Below are 19,914 nucleotides of genomic sequence, written 5' to 3'. Positions count from 1 at the left end.
AAAAAAAAAGTACTATTTACCATTATTCAATGTGAAATTTCAGTCTCCTGACTTCATTTTAGTGGCAGCATGACAGCAGTAATAATGCACAGGATACTGACAAGTGAACAGGAATGCAGACAGTGCTTCTTCAGAGTGGTAAAGGCGTTTTACACCAGCTCGGGGACCAGATGAAAGTTTTGCTACCTACCTTCTTCATAACGTGTGTTCATGTCAGCCCGAAAAATACAGCATGCAAAATGAATGCCGCATTTTCATACGATGGGCTGAGTCCGACAGAATTCCATATTATTACTGAACAGCCAAACTCATCCAGAAGCAGAAGTGAGCCTTGAGCTTTTCCCAGTTTCAATTTCTACCTTTCAAATCTACTAAGCTTATCACAGTACTTCACAGTAACACTATCTACTTCCACCAGAGGGATTTGCAGCTGACCTTTCTCCTACTTTCCATTTTCGCTGATGAAAAAGCAAAGAAAAACCCAACTCCATTGTGTGAGAAAGAGAAGCAAAAAAAAAGGATCTTTTGCAACAGCTTTTTTATCTGTAATTTGATGTATTTTCTTTTCGTGTAGTAAGAGATGCTTTTATTTTGATATATATATTTGTATGTTTAATGAAAGTAAAACAAAAGTTTTCTTTCTTTTACAAAAGTAAATTGCAGATCTCCTGTGAGATTTTCAGGGGATCAGGTTCAGGAATACAGCAACTCAACTCAGATTTCACCTGTGCATGTTTTGCCTGCTGATTAGTATTCACAGCGGGGAGATCTCTGGACTGGTTTGGTTGTGGTTGTTGGTTGTTTTTTTTTTGCTGATATCACATCTTTCAGTTGAGCAGATTTCATCTCCCCGATTTTACACCCTATTTACTCATCTTTCCTACACAGCAAATATTTGAGTTTCTGCACGAAACTGTGAACCCAATTCTCAAAAACCTACACCTGAGTGAGATTACATTAAGAGAGTTGAAGACTGAAAACACAATTCTTTGGTCAGAATTTCTCACAGCAAAAGTAACCAGTGTAGGTCATTTAAAAAGCAAGAAGCAAAGATAAAATAATTGCTGTTTTACTTTTCCGGATTATTTTTGTCTTTCAGATTCGTTCATCTATCAGTGCATTACTGTTTCCCAAAAGGCCGTTCAGCTGGATACGACACCTTCTGATTGCAGCAGTAATTCTTGCTTTTAATAACATGCTTGTGATTTTTGTTCCGACTATTAAGGATATATTTGGATTTATCGGTAGGTTTCATGAATAGTTCTTGTTTACTGTGTTTATACTTTCTACAACATATTTACATTTGTGGACTATATGATAATCTCCATATGGATCTTACAGTGGAATAACATAAACACCAATTTGATTTTATATGGGATAAGTTAAAAAGGTAATATGAAGTCCCCATGATCTATTGGCTGGCAACTCTGCCCATGGTAGAGGAGTTGGAACTGGATGATCTTTAAGTCCTCTCAACCCAAGCCATTCTATGATTCAATGCCCTTTTGTCCCCACTTGAACAGCTCACATGCAGACATCTACTTGCAGACAGACAACTGTCTCTTTAGCCCTGAGCACTCAAGTACTTGGATATCTCTGTGCCAAACTTGAGGATGGGTCTCAGCAGACAAGAATAACCATACTCCAAAGGAAGTTGCCCAAATCAGTCCCCATAAAACCCACAGAAATTATTCCTTAAACAGAAACCCAACTCTTTTGCAGGGGACTTTCAAGCCCCCTGAAGTTGAAGCCATGCAAGTTGAAGGTCATGCATGACCACAGGAGAGTTCTGCACAAATATTCCCCATCTGTTTTCATCTTGTGGGTGCACCATGCTGGCAGAGTGTCACACAACATGGTACTCAACTTTGGTCTCTCTTCCAGGTGCCTCTTCTGCCACCATGCTGATCTTCATCCTCCCCTCTGCATTCTACCTGCGGCTTGTTAAGAAGGAGCCTATGAGGTCTCCTCAGAAGATAGGGGTAAGGATGCTGGCAGCAATTTTTGAGGAAGGATGATGAGAGGGTGTGTGCTTTCCACCAGCCCCAAATTCAAGGGCTTTTACTTGCCTTGTCTGATCATAAATGGTAGGGGCTCACCAAAACACAGATTGGACAATGTGATTCACCATAGCATAGAGACCCAGGCTGTGCAAGTGAAATTGCTTAAAGCTCTACTGCAACTGCTAAATTAACAACAGTGAGTGTCTAGGTTAAAGTGTCTCCTACGACACTAGAAAAATGAATTTATTTAATTGGATCTAAGATGTAGTTAACATCTTCACCTATATAATTGATACCTAAATTGTGCATAAGAAGATGTTGGTCCGTGCTAGAAGGCTATCTATGGGTTAATAGGAAGATGTAAGGACTAGATTAAGAAGGAGGTTGTACTGCAGAGATAATGAAGTGATACAAAGATGAGAGCTTTCCATTGGGATAGATTCATACACTGACAGGAGATACACATGAAGATCTATCATTTATGTGCAGCATGTGTTCTTACATCATGCTGGACTGTTGCAGCAGCAGCTTGTATCTATATATTAATGCAAACATTAATAGTCACCTGAAATTTAACAGTATCACTGAGTATATGTCCTTTGAACAATTAATTAAAATATATTGATGAAATATATATTCAGGCACATAATGTAAGCAGACATATGTAAGTACAGCTTTATATATATTTTAAAAAGAGAAAGTAAATGGAAATGGAAGAAGTTTGATTAGTACATGATGTGTGTGCAAGTGTGAAAGAAAAGGATTGTTACGATAAAATGATTTCTGAAGATAATTTTTGGAACAGTTGTTAGAGAGATAGACTATGCACATTTTTTCATGGCTCTTTGTTCATTCTTCATGATTCTATGCTAGGCATATCTAGAATTTCACACTCTGCACAAAGATCACGTACAATATTTGTCTTTGTGTTATGAGGTAGATTATTGTTAAGTGTAGACAGATTCTGAAAGCTAAAGCCCCACTGAAGCAAAGCGGGAATGTAAGCACCTAGATCACTTGACTATATACAGAAATGCTTTCAGAGAAGAAAGCTGGGCTTATCTTTTGACTAATAAAGATGTAAAGGATTAACTCTGAAACTGTTCTTGATATTGGAAACAATGAATATGCACTGAAAATTGGTCAATTTTTAAAGGAAAAGAAACTGTTCTTCAGTTATAATTTTTATTATTATTTATATAAACAAAGTTGGGTTATTTTTTTTAGATTTAGTTTTGTAAAGCTTGGTTCTTTTGGACTGAAATTTTAGATAAAATTAACTTTGATTCACATAGCCCTGTATGGTTTTACTTAGATTCAGTCACAGAGAATGGCCCAAATTCAGGACCTTGGCATTATAGAAATGTGATTACCTTGGAAAAGTCTAAACTACAGTCTGCTCAGTCATTTTCTTCACTAATACAATTTTATTTTTCAATTACAGGCTCTAATTTTTCTTATAGTTGGCATAATCTTCATGATTGTGAGTATGACTCTCATTGTAATGGACTGGATTTACAATCCCCCAAGTTCCCGACATCACTAACCTGTGGAAAGAACCAAGTGCTTTTCATACCATAATGTTTGTATTATGTGCTCTAAAGGACACCAACATGGCACAGCTATTCCTAGCTAGTAACTGCAATAAGTTGAAGACAGTTTCTGGGTAGGATACTAGAACCCAATGGAGTCTATGTCACAGGACATTTATTTATGCATTAGGAACCCAAGCTTAGCATTTCTAGCCAGGCTGAATAAAATGTGTAATGTGGGTGCTTTCTATTTTCAAAACAAATATAAGAATAACTGTGTATGTAGTCCTTAACAGTCGTTTGGTCCCACCCTTTTTAACCTCTCCCATTATGTTCATAACACAGTTCCTAGAGCACTGGAAAGGTAATGGCCAGAAAACCAGCTAGTGCCTTGTTTTGCACATGAAGCACATAGGAGCAGCTGCCCAGCTCCTAGAGAAAATGTATGATTTCTGTAGGGGATCAGAAAAGCAACTTCTCCCCATGGACTGGTCTATCAGAAAGGTGACAGCTTTGGCAAGCCCATGGACAAAGCCGAGCATCAGACACATTGCCCATATTTGTCACCCTCAAACACATGATGGCTGTTGTATGGAATAAAGCTCTCTCACACAGGAGCCCCTGTGCTGTGACTGAAGAACATCTGACCACTCATGTTTTGTTGTTAAAGATGTCTCTGCTGGAACATTAGGCACTTCTGGGGTGGGTTTTTTGGTTTTCTTAGCTTTTTTAATTCTTGTCTGAGCTTGTATCACTGAACAAGTTCCATCCTCCATAGAAGCTTGTCTTCCATTCTCACGGGAATTCAAGGAGGCCACACAGTGTGGGTGAGCACCCTATGCAGTATTGTTCAGCACTTGTCTGTTTGATAAATGTTCAGTGCAGGAAACTGTAATTTGCTATATATATAAATATATGTATTTATGTACATAATCCTTTGTTTTCTTCTAGTTATAAAAATATTACGCTCTGGTACATGATTTCTGATTTATTTTTTTAATTTTATTTTATATGTCACTCTGTTTTCACAGCCACACACTTAGTATTGTTTTGAAGAAAATATTTTGGATTACTGGGTTTGCTAAAGGCTCGTTTTATTCAGTAGCATTTGAAATATACTTGCCACAAACCCTGGCCGTTACCTGTGTAAAAACAAATTCAGACATTTACTACTTATGTTACAATAAGTTTTCCTCTTGAGAATTTTTAATATGTGCATCAAAGTTCTGCAGTACCACTATAAACCTAGAATTTGGCTAAGTTGCTCTGTGGCTTTATCACAGCTCAGCTATGCATATGCCAGCATTCAAAAGCATGCATAATTAAGCTATGCAAAGGAAAAGATATTACTGATAATCTCAAGAGTATTGTGCTACGCAGCTGTTCAAGAGAAAAGAATGTGATGTTCATGTTATAAGGATGCTTAATTAGCATCTAGTAGCCTCTAGACTGTATTTTATCAGATCTGTGGGGAACTCTACACATGCTTTCTGTACTATTTTTCTCAAAGGAAAAGCAGTCAGAGAGGTGACAGGAGCTCAGTAGAAGACGGAATGAGTGGGAAGGTGCAATTGTTGGGTTTAACGTGTTTAGGAAAATCCAGTCTCCTGTAATTGGTGTTTCCATTTTCCAACTTAAAAATCTGCATGCACGCATTTGATCTCTGAAAGCCAACAAAAGCTGCCTCTGTCCACTCTTCAGCTTCACATAAAATTGTCTCTCTGTGTGCGTCTCTCTGTGTGCATGCCTGCTAAGTGTGGGTAGACATACCAGTTGGCTGGAAAAGTGTATCAGTTATATATTCCATGTCAACTGCTGTCCTTCTGAGCACTATTTTACACTCACTTGAGTACTGCATCATTAATACTCTAGGCCATACCCCTTGTGAATGCTGGCTGGCTTTGTTTTTTTTCTTTAAAGTTTCCCATATTTTGTTCAATTTGAAGCAGACAAATACCAATAATGTTCTGTTAGTACTGAAGAGCTTTGATGTGAACTAAAGTTAATAGTAGTATGCCCAAACACCTCTCTTCTTGTTACATTAGTGAGTTGCATGTACGGAAGAACTGAAATATAACTGAGTTTCTGTTTCAGAGCAGTTACATCTATTGTCTGCAGCTGCATATGGAAACTTAGAAATTCATGTCTCACATAAAATGTAGATGACCTCAAGAGAAGTAACCGAAAAACTATGGAACAATGGCTCTAGTCACTGGCTTTTAATGACACAAAAATATTGGTGTCCAGCATAAAGGTGGAAAGTCTGTAACATGTCAGATATTCTAGTTAATAAGCATTGCTCACAGCAATATGCAGCTGTTAGTGGAAGTAAGGCTAGCATTGCAAACTAACTTCTTAGCACTGCTGGAAATGGAGGATGTTGCATTTTCTTGTTTGTCCTGTCATGTTGACAATGAGGATTTTTATTACAAAACTATCCACTGATGTACAATAAATGAATTTTTCAAGGACTGCAGACCTTTTTCTTCTGTTTTAGGCTAGCAAGTGAAGGAATATTTTGAAAATCAAGCAGAGACAAACTAAGCCTTGACATGAGCATCACTAAACCTATGCTCCCTTTTAAGAGAGAAAGGTATGCATAAATTTGCAGCTTCTTCATACAATAACCATGATACATACTCTGTTTTGTATCTATTCATGGAACTTCACAGACATCATCAAGTAGAGAATGGCTGGTGTTAAAAGTGGAGCTATCTGCATGACACTGAATGCATCGTTCTTTGGGGCATGGGATTAGCCCAGATACGCAGTGCAGCAGCTAAGTATAGCTGCAGTTAGGAGTGTGCACCAGATGGCACAGCTCTATATAAATACTTCCTATCGTTGCCGCTATAGATTTTCCTGCTGTTACGTATTTGTCTGATGTATAATCATAGCCCAAAATACGTGGGTCTACCCAGCACCAATGAGCTCATGTGAGAACTGCATACCCCATGCCAGACATCCTGCTCCCATAACTGCCTGCTAGCAGGCCCAGACACTTGCCAGACTCCCAGAACATGAACAGTACCTGCATTACACCCAAGGGTGCCCTCAGAATCCTCTCACCCTTCCATCCCATCTCATCATTCCAAAGTGCACACCGTCACCTCTGCATGGGACACGAAGTCCTTGAAATCCTCATGGATCTTCTCCTGGTGGTTACGCCTCCTTAATTCCCTGCATCATCTCCTTTGCACTGTCTTCACGTTTCTTGAGCTATAAATTCCCTGTGTCCTGAACTTGCTTAATTAAACTCATGTAGTTGATGCAAGTGAATGAGTTTAGCTAGAGAAAAGGAAAAAAAACGTCTTCAAGGACAAGAAAAAAAGAAAGCAATGAATCTGTATGAGACATTCTATCAGACAAAAGAATGTATCACTGAGTGGACATTACAAGAATACTAGGATTGATTTGGAAAGAAAAGAAAAAGAAAACACAGAAACAATCAACGCATGTTTCAGTTTCAGAAAGAAGCTGAACAAGGGACACTCATCAGAGGGCAAAGTCCTCTCTACTCCGTAAATAATCAAAGACAATGTTAAACAACATCTATCTGAAAAAAGAGCAGCAGGGATAGATAAGCCACAAAGCAGCTGGCTCTGGTGTTAATTTTCAGTAAATGTTGTCTTGCTTGGCTACTTCTCAATGGCTGACATAATAGTAATTAGAGCTAGTCAGCAAGTACTGACTAAGAGGACTAGTTGAGGGTATAGATTGGAATTTTCCATTCATTTGACTTAAAATTTCAGTGGAATTTTTTCCAAAAATGTGTTATTGCAACAAAATTTTGGTGCAGCCCATGCAGACACAAATGGCTTTCCATTAAGAGTGTCATTCTCTGGCCCACGTGCTTTGGCTGAGGGTCCATGATGAGCTCGGGATATTAGGTTCCTGCCATCAAAGTTGTCCTTGGTGCAGCAGTGTCAATTCCTTCAACACATCCATGCTGTATGGTGCAGTCTGGTTGCATCCTGCGAAAAAAGAACATTTGGAGAACAGAAGCTGCTGCTTGTTCTTAGCTTATGAAATGACAACTTAAGATATTTTCAAGCTTGTGCTGAATATGGATCATAAAGACTGCTTTTGTAAGAGACATGCAGCTGGAAGGGGTCTCAAGTAATCTTCCATTGCACACTTGGGTCAAGCAGCAGTCCTGGGTTAGTGTTTGCAGATAACAATGGTTACAGCTGCTCATTTCAGACCTTCAAAAATTCCAAGAAAATAAAAATAATTGTTGTGCTAACTGGCCTCACAAGCCCAAAAATCTGCTGAGTGTCTCAAGGGACACCACAAACAGCACCACAGCCACCAGCACACCCTCTGCAAGGGGCTGTAGGGTGGCCATCCCCACCAGTCTTGTCTGTGAGGAGTTACGTCAGACAGAGCCCAAATCCCGCTGCCAGTGTGGTGAGCTAAGTGCTAAATCTAACACATTGTAAAGTGGCAAATATCTTTGGAAACCAATACAGCATCCTAATTTGAGATGAGATGGAGACCTTGTTCTGTTACTAACAATAAACCAGGAGATGTTTGTCTCGCAGCAGGAGCAAAAATAAATCTATTGGGACTCCTGCTTGGCCAGAGGTCTCTGGGACACAGAGATGGATGCTTCAAGTTCCGCATGCACAAATGGAAAGTGTTTGCAGCATTCATTCATCTCTGTATACAGCACACACCTCTCCTGGCATGTATGTATTGGGAAAGTTACCCTGTCCTAAATAACAGACTGTCTGCAAATAAATTATTACCTGTCTGTTTATTCACAGAAAGAGGGTCCGTACCTCATCTCAGGGGAGGATTGATGGAAGTCTCCGTTCCCTTCTCTGAGGGGAAATTTTTTCCTCTCCCCCTACAGAACATCTGAGTCATCTCACCATCTCTGCCTGGGGTAGGTGGATTCAGCTTTCATACAAGCAATTGACCCAGTTCCCACATTGCCACAGTCAAACTAACCCAATAGCTTCATTTACATAACGTAAGTGCTGACAGACACCTCTCCTTTGAATCCCCACTCTAAATTGGTCCATCCTAAATGAATCAGAGCCTTAGCATAAAACAAGCCACTGTCTCCTAATATTTGGGAATTAACTCTGGAAGCAACAGCTGCTCTTTTCAGATTCCCTTACCAAATACCCCATGTTATTCAGTTTCCCGCAGGTCAGTTGGTGCTGTCTCCTTGGCCTGCAAAAATACCTCCTCGCCATTCAGAGGAACTTCAGTCTGATGTATTGCTAGTGGACAAAAATAGGTGCCCTACTTATGTCTTCAAAACCCTGTTGAAGAGATTAGGAGTCATGTGTTTCCATCCACCAACTATATACATCTGGAGTGACCCAATATAAACCTAGCCATAGTGCCTCTGACATCTTAATGCACTCCTTATTTTTAATAATGCTTTGAATTCTACAAGTCATTTTATAAATTTTCTCTAAAAAAATACAATTCAGACCTGTTTTAATCCACCCTAAAATAAAAAATTTGAATTACCTCTACTTTGTACGCTCATTAGAAATAAATATTCCACATTATCCTCTACAGGAAATAACATCAAACCCTAGACTACCACAGAGAATGTGAATTCTTCAATTGCTCATGAAGAATGTGCTGGACACTGAGTACTCCTGCTAACTTCACTCACAGTGAGTTGTGCAAACATCCTCACAAAGTGCAGTTAAAGCAACAGTGGGCAATTAGAGCAACTGTGTTCTTGAAAGCTATTGAGAAATGGAAGACAAAATGACTCAGAATGCACCCTGAAATTGTCTTGAATTCTGTAGACCTCAAAGTACTATGTAAATTCAATAGGTTGCATTCAATCTAACTACAATTATGGCAGAGTGAGTCAGACAACCTTTTCAAGAGCAACTCATTTTCTTATATACACTCATAGACATTGCCAGAGTTATGAACAGACATTTTGGTTACATGGGAGAACTGTACCTGGCTTCAGATACACAAAAGCAAGATGAGGATAAGCTCAACATTCTTGCAAAAGAAAATGGCATCACCAGCATCTACTGGATGAGACCAAAATTATTTCTCAGTCATAAACATTTGTGCCACCAGCAGCAAAGGGCTCACATCCTTAACTTCTAGAGATGGGAGCATGCAGCTAGTATCAGCTAAATCTGTGCTCTAGACACTTTGAAGCACAAGCATGAAGGTTTGGTAACTTACTTAATACAGGAGTCAGGTGAACACCTAAACCTTTAGCTACCATTTTCTAGATTCAAAGCCAAGTCAAAAAAAAGAACTCACAGTTATGCGCATGTGTGAAAACCTTTCTTACAATACTTAGTTTATGCTTTGAGGGATAACCACAGTAAATTCTAGGAACCAACCTACTTGAATGAGATTAAGAAAACTTGTCTACTGTCAATTTTTTTTTTTTCCATTCACAAATGACATACTCCTGTTCCACTTTCAATATTGCCTTGTGCTCCAGAAGCAGCGAATAATAAGAACTAAACAGAGCATCGGTAATATAGAAACGTGAATTCTAGGAGAAAAGGGCTCGCAGGGCATGCTAAGTATTGTCCTCTAGCACCATGGAGCCAAGTACATGATTTTGCCTTCTTCAATTAGCAACAAGTAAGAGAAGCAACTTATTTCGCTTTGAAGGACACACACAAACATGCACTGAGAAAAAAAAAAAAAGAAAGAAGGAAGGAAAAAAAAGTTACGCAATAATATCAAATGACTCCAAATATCCAAGCCCCTCCTTCTCATTACAGAAGGCTGGATCACTATGTCATGCATCAATTTCAGCTGCAGTTGAAAGGAAGAGCTTTTTTTCCCCACAAGCTCTAACTAAAAATTGCTCGTTGGAGTTCAGATTTCTTTCCCAAATCTAAAATTAACTATTCTGCAAACATATTTTGGGAGAAAAACAACAAAAGACTGTTAAAATGAGCAAACCTCTGATTTTTAAACAGTGTTACCAAGCGAGTACATAGGGGAGGGGAGGCAAATAATTCCAATTCTCTGCAATATGATGTACATTGTATGGCAGGAGGGCCTATGGTGTTTGTGTTCACAAGTTATATGTGCTGAAATTTCCCCAGAGCAATGGAAATGACTCCATCACCTTCTTTGATCCTTATATTCTGGTTGTCTTAATCTTTCCATATTTGTCAGAGTCAACACTGGAGGATGATGCCAGTTACTACAACTATCTAAATATATTTTAGCACCTATTGTAAAACACCAGGAGGAAGCCATTAATAATAAGTAAATAAATATCTGATCTCTTAAGGAACAACAAAGAAAACTTTTTAATTTACTCTGGTTAATTCACCAGTATCTTCACACTGGTCTATAATTACAATGAAATTGACAATTAGAAGACAAGGAATGAAAAGTCATCACCACCTGGCCCTCACTCTGAAGAGAAGATATGAAACTCCTTTCTTTCAGATGGAGTACAGAAGGCAGACAACTAGGAAAATAATAACTTTTCTCCAACATCTGTTTAAATATCAACCATGCACTGTCTGCTCTCCTCATTCCTGGATACAAAAATACTTTGCTGATGACAATTCTTGTGCAAGAAGATTGCCTGGAGAGTGCTGAGGTACAAATGAATTCACCAGAATGATTACTGCTGCTTCAGGCAGACATGCAATCAGTGATGTATAATACACAAACACATTTTGCTATAGCAACACTCACACTGATATATGTTTGTACAGAGGTCCAAGCCCCCGTGGACTTGTTCAAACCTTCATGAAAAGTTTCAGCTCACCAATAAGAGAGCACGTACAACCCCGTGAGAGTGAGATGGCCAAGGCACTGTGTACTGCATGAATTTCTTGTCACTTGGGAATGAAACAAGTGATGGGAAATATTTTGAGAGAAATTCAATGTGACTAAAGCTATCCAGAACTAAATAAATAACAATTGTATTCATGAAAACCCAACTTGTCCTGTGGCAATGCACAGAAATCAGTAAATGTGGAGTTACTGCTCTCCTTGAACCATTAGATCATCTCTGCTGAGGTATGCAGACTTCATACACTATATATCCAGTACTGGCTGGCACGAGATTATTCCATAAAAAGCAAGCAGACAAATTTGCATGCATCCAAAGATAAGTGGCAATAAAATCACAAGAAGAAATACCCTGAACATGTTCCTGTGTTCCTGAAATAATTTCCCATCTTCTGAGGATCCCATATGTTATCTTTTAATGGAAAAAAATCATACAAACACTAATACAGATTAATGCTAAGCATGTGCTTTGTTCCTTAAAACCTATCACCCCTGTATAAAGAGTTACAGCATAATCCTCAGGGCTTTTTTTCTGGGGTGTTGTCATTCTTTGGAATTCATTGAAATCATAAACCAAAAATATGATGTGCCAAGCACCTGACATATGGAACAAAATGTGCAGTGTTTTTAACTTCTGACTTAAAATCTCTTTATATTTATGTTTATGCTGAATAGAGAATTTAGATGAATGTCAGATGGTACACTTGATTAAGTTCTCAGCAATCTACTGATAATATCAATGTGTCCCTTAAAAGCATTTAAAATGACAAATTTAACATAATAATTGCTGGAAGGAAAGGGAAAGGGGAAAAAAAAAGATGTTCAGAGAAGGCTTGGTTTACTCCAGTTATAACTGAGAAAATGCCAGGCCAGCCTGGCTCATGCGCTATTAAAGTAGAAGGGAACAGGTGAGTCTATCTTGACTCTCTGAGGAGAAAGCAGTTCCTGTCTGATGTTTTCAATACTTGCCAAGTTAAAAAAAATGAAGGTGGGATATTCACTTAAACACTACTGAGGCCCTCAATGAGCTGTGCAGTAGAGTGGTTGTGCAGGATACTGAAAGCTATAGCCATACAGAGAGAGCTGCAGAAGAAGGGATTCCCAGTCAGCTTGCCCTTCAGAGCATACCCAGGATGCCACGCCAGTTTTGCAGCCCATGTTTCAGGGGCTCACATTATAGCAGCACCTGAAAAAGTGAGACCACGTAGGGTGCAATCATGCAGGGTCCAGAGAGGCTCTGTTTCCTGGCTTCTCCTCAGCAGAAGCAACAACAATTTGGTCAGTTCTCAGTTGCCAGCCTGCACATTATCTCCTCTGCAGACAGAACATCCCAGGAAAGAAACACCCAAGCTGGTCCTACTCAGGGCAATGTGTCTGTGGCTACATTAGCACATAATATGGCTCTGAGATACACTCAAGAACAAGCAGAGCCATACAGCTCGTGTTCACATGGGCAACTGCTCTAGGCGGCCCTGCTTGGGCAGATGGGTTGTACCAAGTGACCTCCAGAGGTCCCTTACAGCCTCAACCACTGTGATGCTGTGACAAATTCACTTCCATATCCAGGCAAGATGATCACGTCTGTACTGCCTCCAGGGATGTTTGCCAGCCCACACTCTCCAAGCTGTCCCAGTTCACCTTGCTTGGCAGGACTGATAATTAGCAGAAGGAAAAATCACACAAGGGCATGTGAATAAATAAGGGCAGCTGTGCAGGCCTATATTCTTTCCCTAATATTTTCAGTCCCGTTGATGTTCCCAAATCAGCTTTCTGTGGGCTGAGCCAGCTGGTATCAGCACATCCACAGCCCCAGGACCATGTGAACCTGAGCTACCTCTGTACTGTTACACCCCGTTCCCTTGTGTTCTGCTGCAGGAGGACAGTTACAAATAATAAATATGTATATAAATATAAAAATAATTTTCTCTGGCACAGTGTCTCTGGTCCCATGTGAGCCAGCTTCCTAGCACTCACAGGACAGCTGGGACGTCCTCCCCAAACAAGCATTCCTAACAGTACAGTGCAGAAATTCAAGTTGGCTTTATGCAGAGCCACCTCAGGAAGCTATAATGCCTGTATTATGAGGGTCTTCCAGACCCACTTATCCTTAAACAGTGAAATTCTAATAGGATATATCTGCAGCAGTAGGGAAACAAGTCATAGCTTAAGGTATTATCATTCAGGAAGTAACTTACAGTAGAACAGATAAAACTTTAATTTGATTTTTCAGCTTCCACTGCAGGAATTTTGTTTGATGTAGTTTCTCCAACCTTCATATGCACATTAAATGATGTAGGGCCTGATCCTGAAGCTTTTATGCTTTCTTTTATGTTGAGTGTCTGCTCCTGCTAGACAATGCGGTATACATGTTTCTAAGATCTAAGTAACCATTTTCATCTCTGGTTCTGTATAATATTGATCATCTATTTTGCCTTATTTCACTGGCAAAACCTTTCAAAGCCAAAGGAAATGAAACAACACTTCCCTCTACTGGAAGGCCCAGGAATTCGGGAATTTAATCTGAAGTGTTCAATTTTTCTGAGCTATTCTTATATGACTGACAAGTGAGACCACAGCAGTATAGAATGAAGAAGGGAATTATAATGATGGATTTTTTTTGGTTAACAACCTTGGCTTAAGGAATTGGAGACCTCCTACACTCTTCACTTTATGAGTAATAGTCAATATATCTTATTTACTATTTTCATTATTTACACACCTCTGAAAATGCTTGTGCCACTCAGATTATATGCTGAGATTTTTAAAATCTCACTGTACACATAATGTGCTGAATCTGTTTCATGACTATATTTTCTCAAGCTGCATTTGCATGGCTTATTTCATATCTCTAAAAGTTTTGCAAAAAATCAAATACTGGCAATGAACATCTTTGACATTTCCATTGGAGGTGTGAATCAATGGCTCGGAAGGCCCCAGAGCACGTGAAAAACTTTGCTTGTAGCTTCTGGATCATGCAAGGAGGTTGCTCCACTAGGCTGGAAGTGGTGAATCCCACTACAGTTATGGGAACCCTGAGATTTCCAGTGTTTTTTTACATATCAGGATCATATAAAGCAAGGTCAAGTATTCCACACCAGCTGTCCCATTCTTATTTTCCAGGAATCATCTGCTGGCAGCTGTCCATAAGCTTTTCTATAGATAGAGAGCTTTCTATTGGTTGCAGGACCAAAAAGGAAATTTGATAATAGGGAGAATTTATACTGAGTAATTCCCAGATACCTCTGTTCCTAATTTTGTCTCTGTTAGGTTGTCTTCTGTCTCTCACAGGGATCTGCACAATTACACTACCTTGCATACCTTCTGAGTATGCATAACTTACTTCTACCAAATTAGGACCAAAAAAAGTAAGTCTGATCAACAGGCTTAACATCTACAAATATATCTTCACATGAAATCCAAAGTGTCCTGGATTGCTCTTTAACTGACAAAGTATCGTTATCTAACACCTATTTAACCGATGAGATAACAGATGAGGCATTTCAGCCACTAGCAAATGTTACCATTTCTGGGCTGAAACACAGAACAACACAACAGCAACATTACAGGCAGGAAAACAGCCACAAAATGGATTTGTCAACTGAAAACTAAAAGGATTTTAAGTAGGATTGCTGCGGTCACATCCTGATGCTGTCTTAGTATACATTCAGCTCTTACTAAAGGAAAGCCTTTACTGATTCAGTAATCCATGTCTAAGGATGGCAGCTCTAATCCCAACACATATTTTTCCAAGGCTCTGGAATTAACACCTGCCCCTTTGGAAAAAGAGCTGTGGAGTCCCTCAGGGGCTAGAAGAGGTCAAGCTGCCCTCCTTAGCTTAGTAAGGCTCACTTGATTCACTGTGTTAGCAAGTCGGCTTAAAAAACAAAACAAAAGGCAATAACATAACTTGATTCATGGGTTTGACACACTCCACTGTGGATTCTTTCTCCCTTTTTGTACGGTTAGTCAGTTCCTCTGTTTTGCAAGGGATGTCAGATGCTGTGTTCCTTTTCCTGCATCCAGGAACATATTTGCCTCAAGTCTGAAAAGGAAGGAAAATATACGGTTGCTAAAAATGACCACTCTGCCACTTCAGGCAGGTCATGAGCTCTTTATGCCAGCAGCTAAGCAGTCATGCTCAGCTAGCTCCATTCAATGAAATCAGGTTGCATGTATGAGTAACTACTTATTCAGCCTTGTATAGAATTCAAAATCTGCTCATTTAAAGTCAGAATCAGATATGAGAAGACCATAGCGGATCACAAGACCTAAATCACACTGTAGGAAAGGACATTGTGTTCCCAATTATTCAGAGCAGTGGGACCTCAAGAGTTGGCATCTTGTATTAAGCATAAAAAAGGGCCTTTTTTTGTAGGAAAACAGCACACCAACCTCCCAGAAACAACATAGCTGGAAAGAACAGAGCTCGAAAGATTTCCTTTTAGGGCAAATGTCTCAGCCGTTCACTGATTTATTATTAACATTCTTAATGCAGCTATGCTAAAAGGCTCCAGATAGCTGGGGCTCCACTGCGCTGACTACCAGACCAATGACTTTATCTGCAGCTCAGGGCTCAAGTTCAGCCCATCCCTGGATCGCTGATACTTTGCACAGCTGAGAGGTAACCCGCTGGTCCTTTACATCAGGAGACTGAGGCAGAAAAAGAGAGGTTCCCAGGTGAGGGCTGTCCCTACAGCTGATGTGGTTACTGTAAGCTCAACAACATTCACTCTGAAATTGGGACCTAATTTGAGAAAAGTAACCAAAAGCCTCTGTCAGATCATTATGTCTGATTCTTCAGAGATGTATGCCTTTCTTTTGAATACAGGGATTCATCATTTCCCATGTGTAAAAGGCATTTTGCAGGACAAGGAGAAATTTCAACAAGCTTTATAAAATACTACTGAGTACAGCAGCAACCACTTCTGAAAATGCCTGACAACAGCCCACTATATCTGTGGTCTCACATGGGCTTTGCTCACTGTGTGCAATAATGTCATAAATCAAACCACTGGAATACATGAGGCTTTTTTCTTCAGTGATCCCCAGCTGAACATGTTGAATCATGTTCCTCAGGACTGACACATCCCCAGTGTGACATGAAGAAAGTCCTGATGGAAATAGTGTAACTGCTGACCGTCAACTGCTGTCATCCCCAATGCACTCTGAGGCCACATTGCATCTTGGCAGTGGTCAGCATCTCAGAAAACTGCCGGAGCTTGCACTACTCTCCGCTGTGTTTATATTTGGCTGGACAGCTCAAGTTTATTCTTTCAGCCTGAAGAGCAGTGGAAGCCATGTTTTATAGCAGCTGAGAATTGCTAAAACAATACTTCTGTGCATGCACTTAAAAGTAAGGATGTAGGGTCCAAGTACTTCAAGGAGAGTCTGTCACACCTGGGTATTAGTTATAGTAAATGTTTGATTACTGAGTTTCAGCCTTATAGGTGCTGCAGGGTAGAATAAAGTTGTCACAGACAAACTAATCCTAGATGGATGAATTGTAGATGAAATATTTCATACTTCTATCTCTGGATCACAAGTTTGTGGTCAAGACCAGGATTTTGTGGATATATACAGTCAATAACTATGTTTAATAAAGAGTCAAAGAAAGCAAAAATCAAGTGAATGGCACGTGGCATATCTGTAACATCCATGAAAAGATAAATTGAGTGCTTTAAGACTCATCATCTTTTAATGCTATTTTATTTTTTGTTTCCCATCTTCCAGGCTATGAAATGTCGGCCACTCCAGAGCAGGCTGTTGCTGAACAGTCTTCAAACAGCATGTAATTGCCAACACAACCCCTTTAGATTTTACATACCCTTCTCATGAGTTATTAAACTTCACTGCACAAAAGAGCCTAAAAAGAGCCTTTGAAGATAATATCCCATGTGCTAGCAGTAGCTGCTGTCTGCCAAGCTCCTAATGACTGCCTTGGGAGGAAACCATTGCCAAAGAACTTCCATTTCCTGATGCACCAATATGACATCAATACTATGAAATCAACTTTCCTTTTTCCTTGTCATGGCTACTAGATTCCAAATGCTGCCAGGGACCACAGGATCAGCTATGCCCACCCTCATTCAAGGGCCAAAATCCAGAACCAAAACCTAGAACCTCAAAATCATTCTCTGTGAGGAAACACAGAGGTCATGTCATTAACACCAGCAGTGCTGTCTTCCTTCTTAGTTTTTATTTTGAGATGGTATGGCCCTCTGAAACACATGCCCTAACCAATTGCAGGACATCAACCATAAAGGACTTATTACCATAAGAAATTCTGGAGGTTGTGCTATCCTAGCTAAATATTCAGAGTATCTTATTAATATGGCCATTCTCTACTCATTGTTTTCCTCTCTCAGTCTTCTTAAACAGAACATCCAATCCAAAGAATTATGTATTTTCAATCTTTTTCACAGGAGCTGTTATCTAAACCTTTAAGAGTTTATCTTACTCACTTCTTGTCTCCATCTGAGAGTTTATCTTACTTTTTGTTTCCATCTAATTTGCCTCTATTTTCTACTCCAGGTCACATAGCACTCTTGTTCACATGCTCCAGAATTGTTTTGCACATGCAGCCTTTGAATTAGTAGAATAAGCTTTATGTGTCCAGCCTACAGAATGGGAGAATAGGTTGGCAGTCTATCTTCTACTCTTCATTTGCAACTTTGTTTATGGAGGGCACAGAAAGGACAATACCTCCCTATGCCTCTTATTTTAACTCTACAATTGGCTGACTGCTATTTGGTTTGTGATCCAATGTAGCGCCCAGATGCCTTTTTCAGCTTTGCTATTGCACAAACACTTGCAGCTTACTGGTAATGCTGCATTTGATGTTGCTTCTCTAGACAAAGCATTTATTACTTATAATGACATTACTCAGATTGAACTTTCATATTGATATATTTCCCCAGTTGATTTAATTTAGAATTCTCCTGCTAGCCATGGTAATCCTCATCCGTTGTAGACTGCTTAGGCCTCGCACATCTCCATAACTCATGCCAAAGTTCAACAGCCATGGCTAAATATTTACCAGAAAATTTGCTCTTCTACTCCATTTGCTCTGAGTCCCTTAGGAGTAAACTTGTGTCAAAACCAGAAAACTGCAAAAAATAACAGATGACATATTTCAGCCTTCTGTTATACTTTACAGACTGGACAAAGGAAAACAATTCAGGTGTTTCTTCAGCAAATAAGAAGCATTTCATTCTAGGGCAAGGAAAAGTTTTCTAATTTGGTCAAAAGATTTTGGTTTTGGAGATTTAAAGCCTTGGTAATCCATCCATATAAATGTGGATTAGCTAGCAATCCTAGTGTTCTCCTGACTCAATGATTCACTAGTCTTATTCATTAAAAAAAAAAAAAAATCTACTTTTCTTCCTCTACTTCAAATGTGTATCTTGCACCTCTTACATCATCTGTAAACTGTGACTTCCTCCTAAATTTTATTTCCCTTGTTATTCCATCCCAACAGATATACGTAAAGGTTAGGGACTGCTATTTGCTTTTAGGAAAACTCAGACCAGAAGACTCCTAAAATCTTGTGAGGGAAAGAAATCAAAACCTGAAGGAAATATTCCTAGTTCTGGAGTATTCACTGCTGCCATAAGCAACCAGTTTCAAGGATACTTACATTATTGCAGATAAATAAATGGTGCCTTGATGTAAGAGTCCCACAGTCCAATAGCAGTATCAGGAACAGAGTTCAGCCAGCTCATGATCCTAGCACTGACCTCTTTGTTCAGCAGCATCACCCTTGACATTAGCTCTTTCCACTGTGCTTCTTTGGCTGTACATCTACACCTGAAACTGAACACAACCTACCAAACAATATCGATTGAAACATTATGTTATCATATTACTTTCAATAATGCTGTACTCCAACCTAAAATAGAATTTGCCTTTTATCCTATGTACCAGCTGTTTTCACTGAGCTATCCACAATGACATCTGATTTCCTGAGTAACTACATATCATCCGATACAAATTATTCTTCACAGGTGCATATGCAGCATTTAATATGCTACTGTATCACTGAGTTTATTGACTTAGTTAGAGTCCTCTGCCTACCGAATTACAGTGTTCATATTAACCTAGATAAAATATTATTGGCAAGATTTTTATCTGATCATCATTACTCTATTATCTTCCAGCTTAAGAGGAAATATTTTTTAAAACACCAGTAAAAACATACCCCTGTGTTATCAAATCAATTTCTTCCATCTTTTAACCAGTTACCTTTATCCACTTGTTCACTGCATAGCTAATTGTGAGGACTTTTGCCCAAAACCTGTTCAAAGGAAAGCACTTGCATTATCAGTGCATCACCTTGATGTCACTCTAGAAGAACAGCCTATAAACTTCCCATTTCTTCCTGGATATCAAATTGCTTTTCATGTCCTCCAGAGTACAGAAAAATGAAGTGGCTGGAAGAATACCAAATACCTCCCTGGAGGTATTTAAGAGACATGTAGACGTGGCACTAAAGGTAATGGTTTAGTGATGGGAATAGGTATGTCAGGTTGACAGAAGGACTTGTAAGTCTCTTCCAACCTAGATGATTCTATGAATCTAAGTTGTCTTATGCAACTATTTAGAGTGAA

The 19,914-nt window shown here is 39.3% G+C and overlaps 2 long non-coding RNA genes across 3 annotated transcripts; both read left to right on the top strand.

Moving 5' to 3' along the window:
* Positions 1-23: 23 nt before the first annotated feature.
* Positions 24-6,006, top strand: LOC116216649. The gene is made up of 3 exons (XR_004159829.1): positions 24-1,244; positions 1,885-1,982; positions 3,448-6,006. It is a non-coding gene; the product is annotated as an uncharacterized LOC116216649 (long non-coding RNA).
* A 33-nt stretch (positions 6,007-6,039) lies between these two features.
* Positions 6,040-18,984, top strand: LOC104909838. 2 transcript variants are annotated; one of them, XR_004159831.1, is made up of 4 exons: positions 6,040-6,128; positions 8,305-8,426; positions 9,077-9,177; positions 17,039-18,984. It is a non-coding gene; the product is annotated as an uncharacterized LOC104909838 (long non-coding RNA). The 2 variants fall into 2 exon arrangements; XR_004159830.1 differs by lacking the exon at positions 17,039-18,984 and having other exon boundaries at positions 9,077-11,768.
* Positions 18,985-19,914: the final 930 nt, after the last annotated feature.

This window comes from Meleagris gallopavo, chromosome 1, assembly GCF_000146605.3.
Source record: "Meleagris gallopavo isolate NT-WF06-2002-E0010 breed Aviagen turkey brand Nicholas breeding stock chromosome 1, Turkey_5.1, whole genome shotgun sequence".
Lineage (NCBI taxonomy): Eukaryota > Metazoa > Chordata > Aves > Galliformes > Phasianidae > Meleagris > Meleagris gallopavo.
Note: the sequence above shows the minus strand (reverse complement) of the source record. Positions and strands in the feature narration are given on the sequence as shown.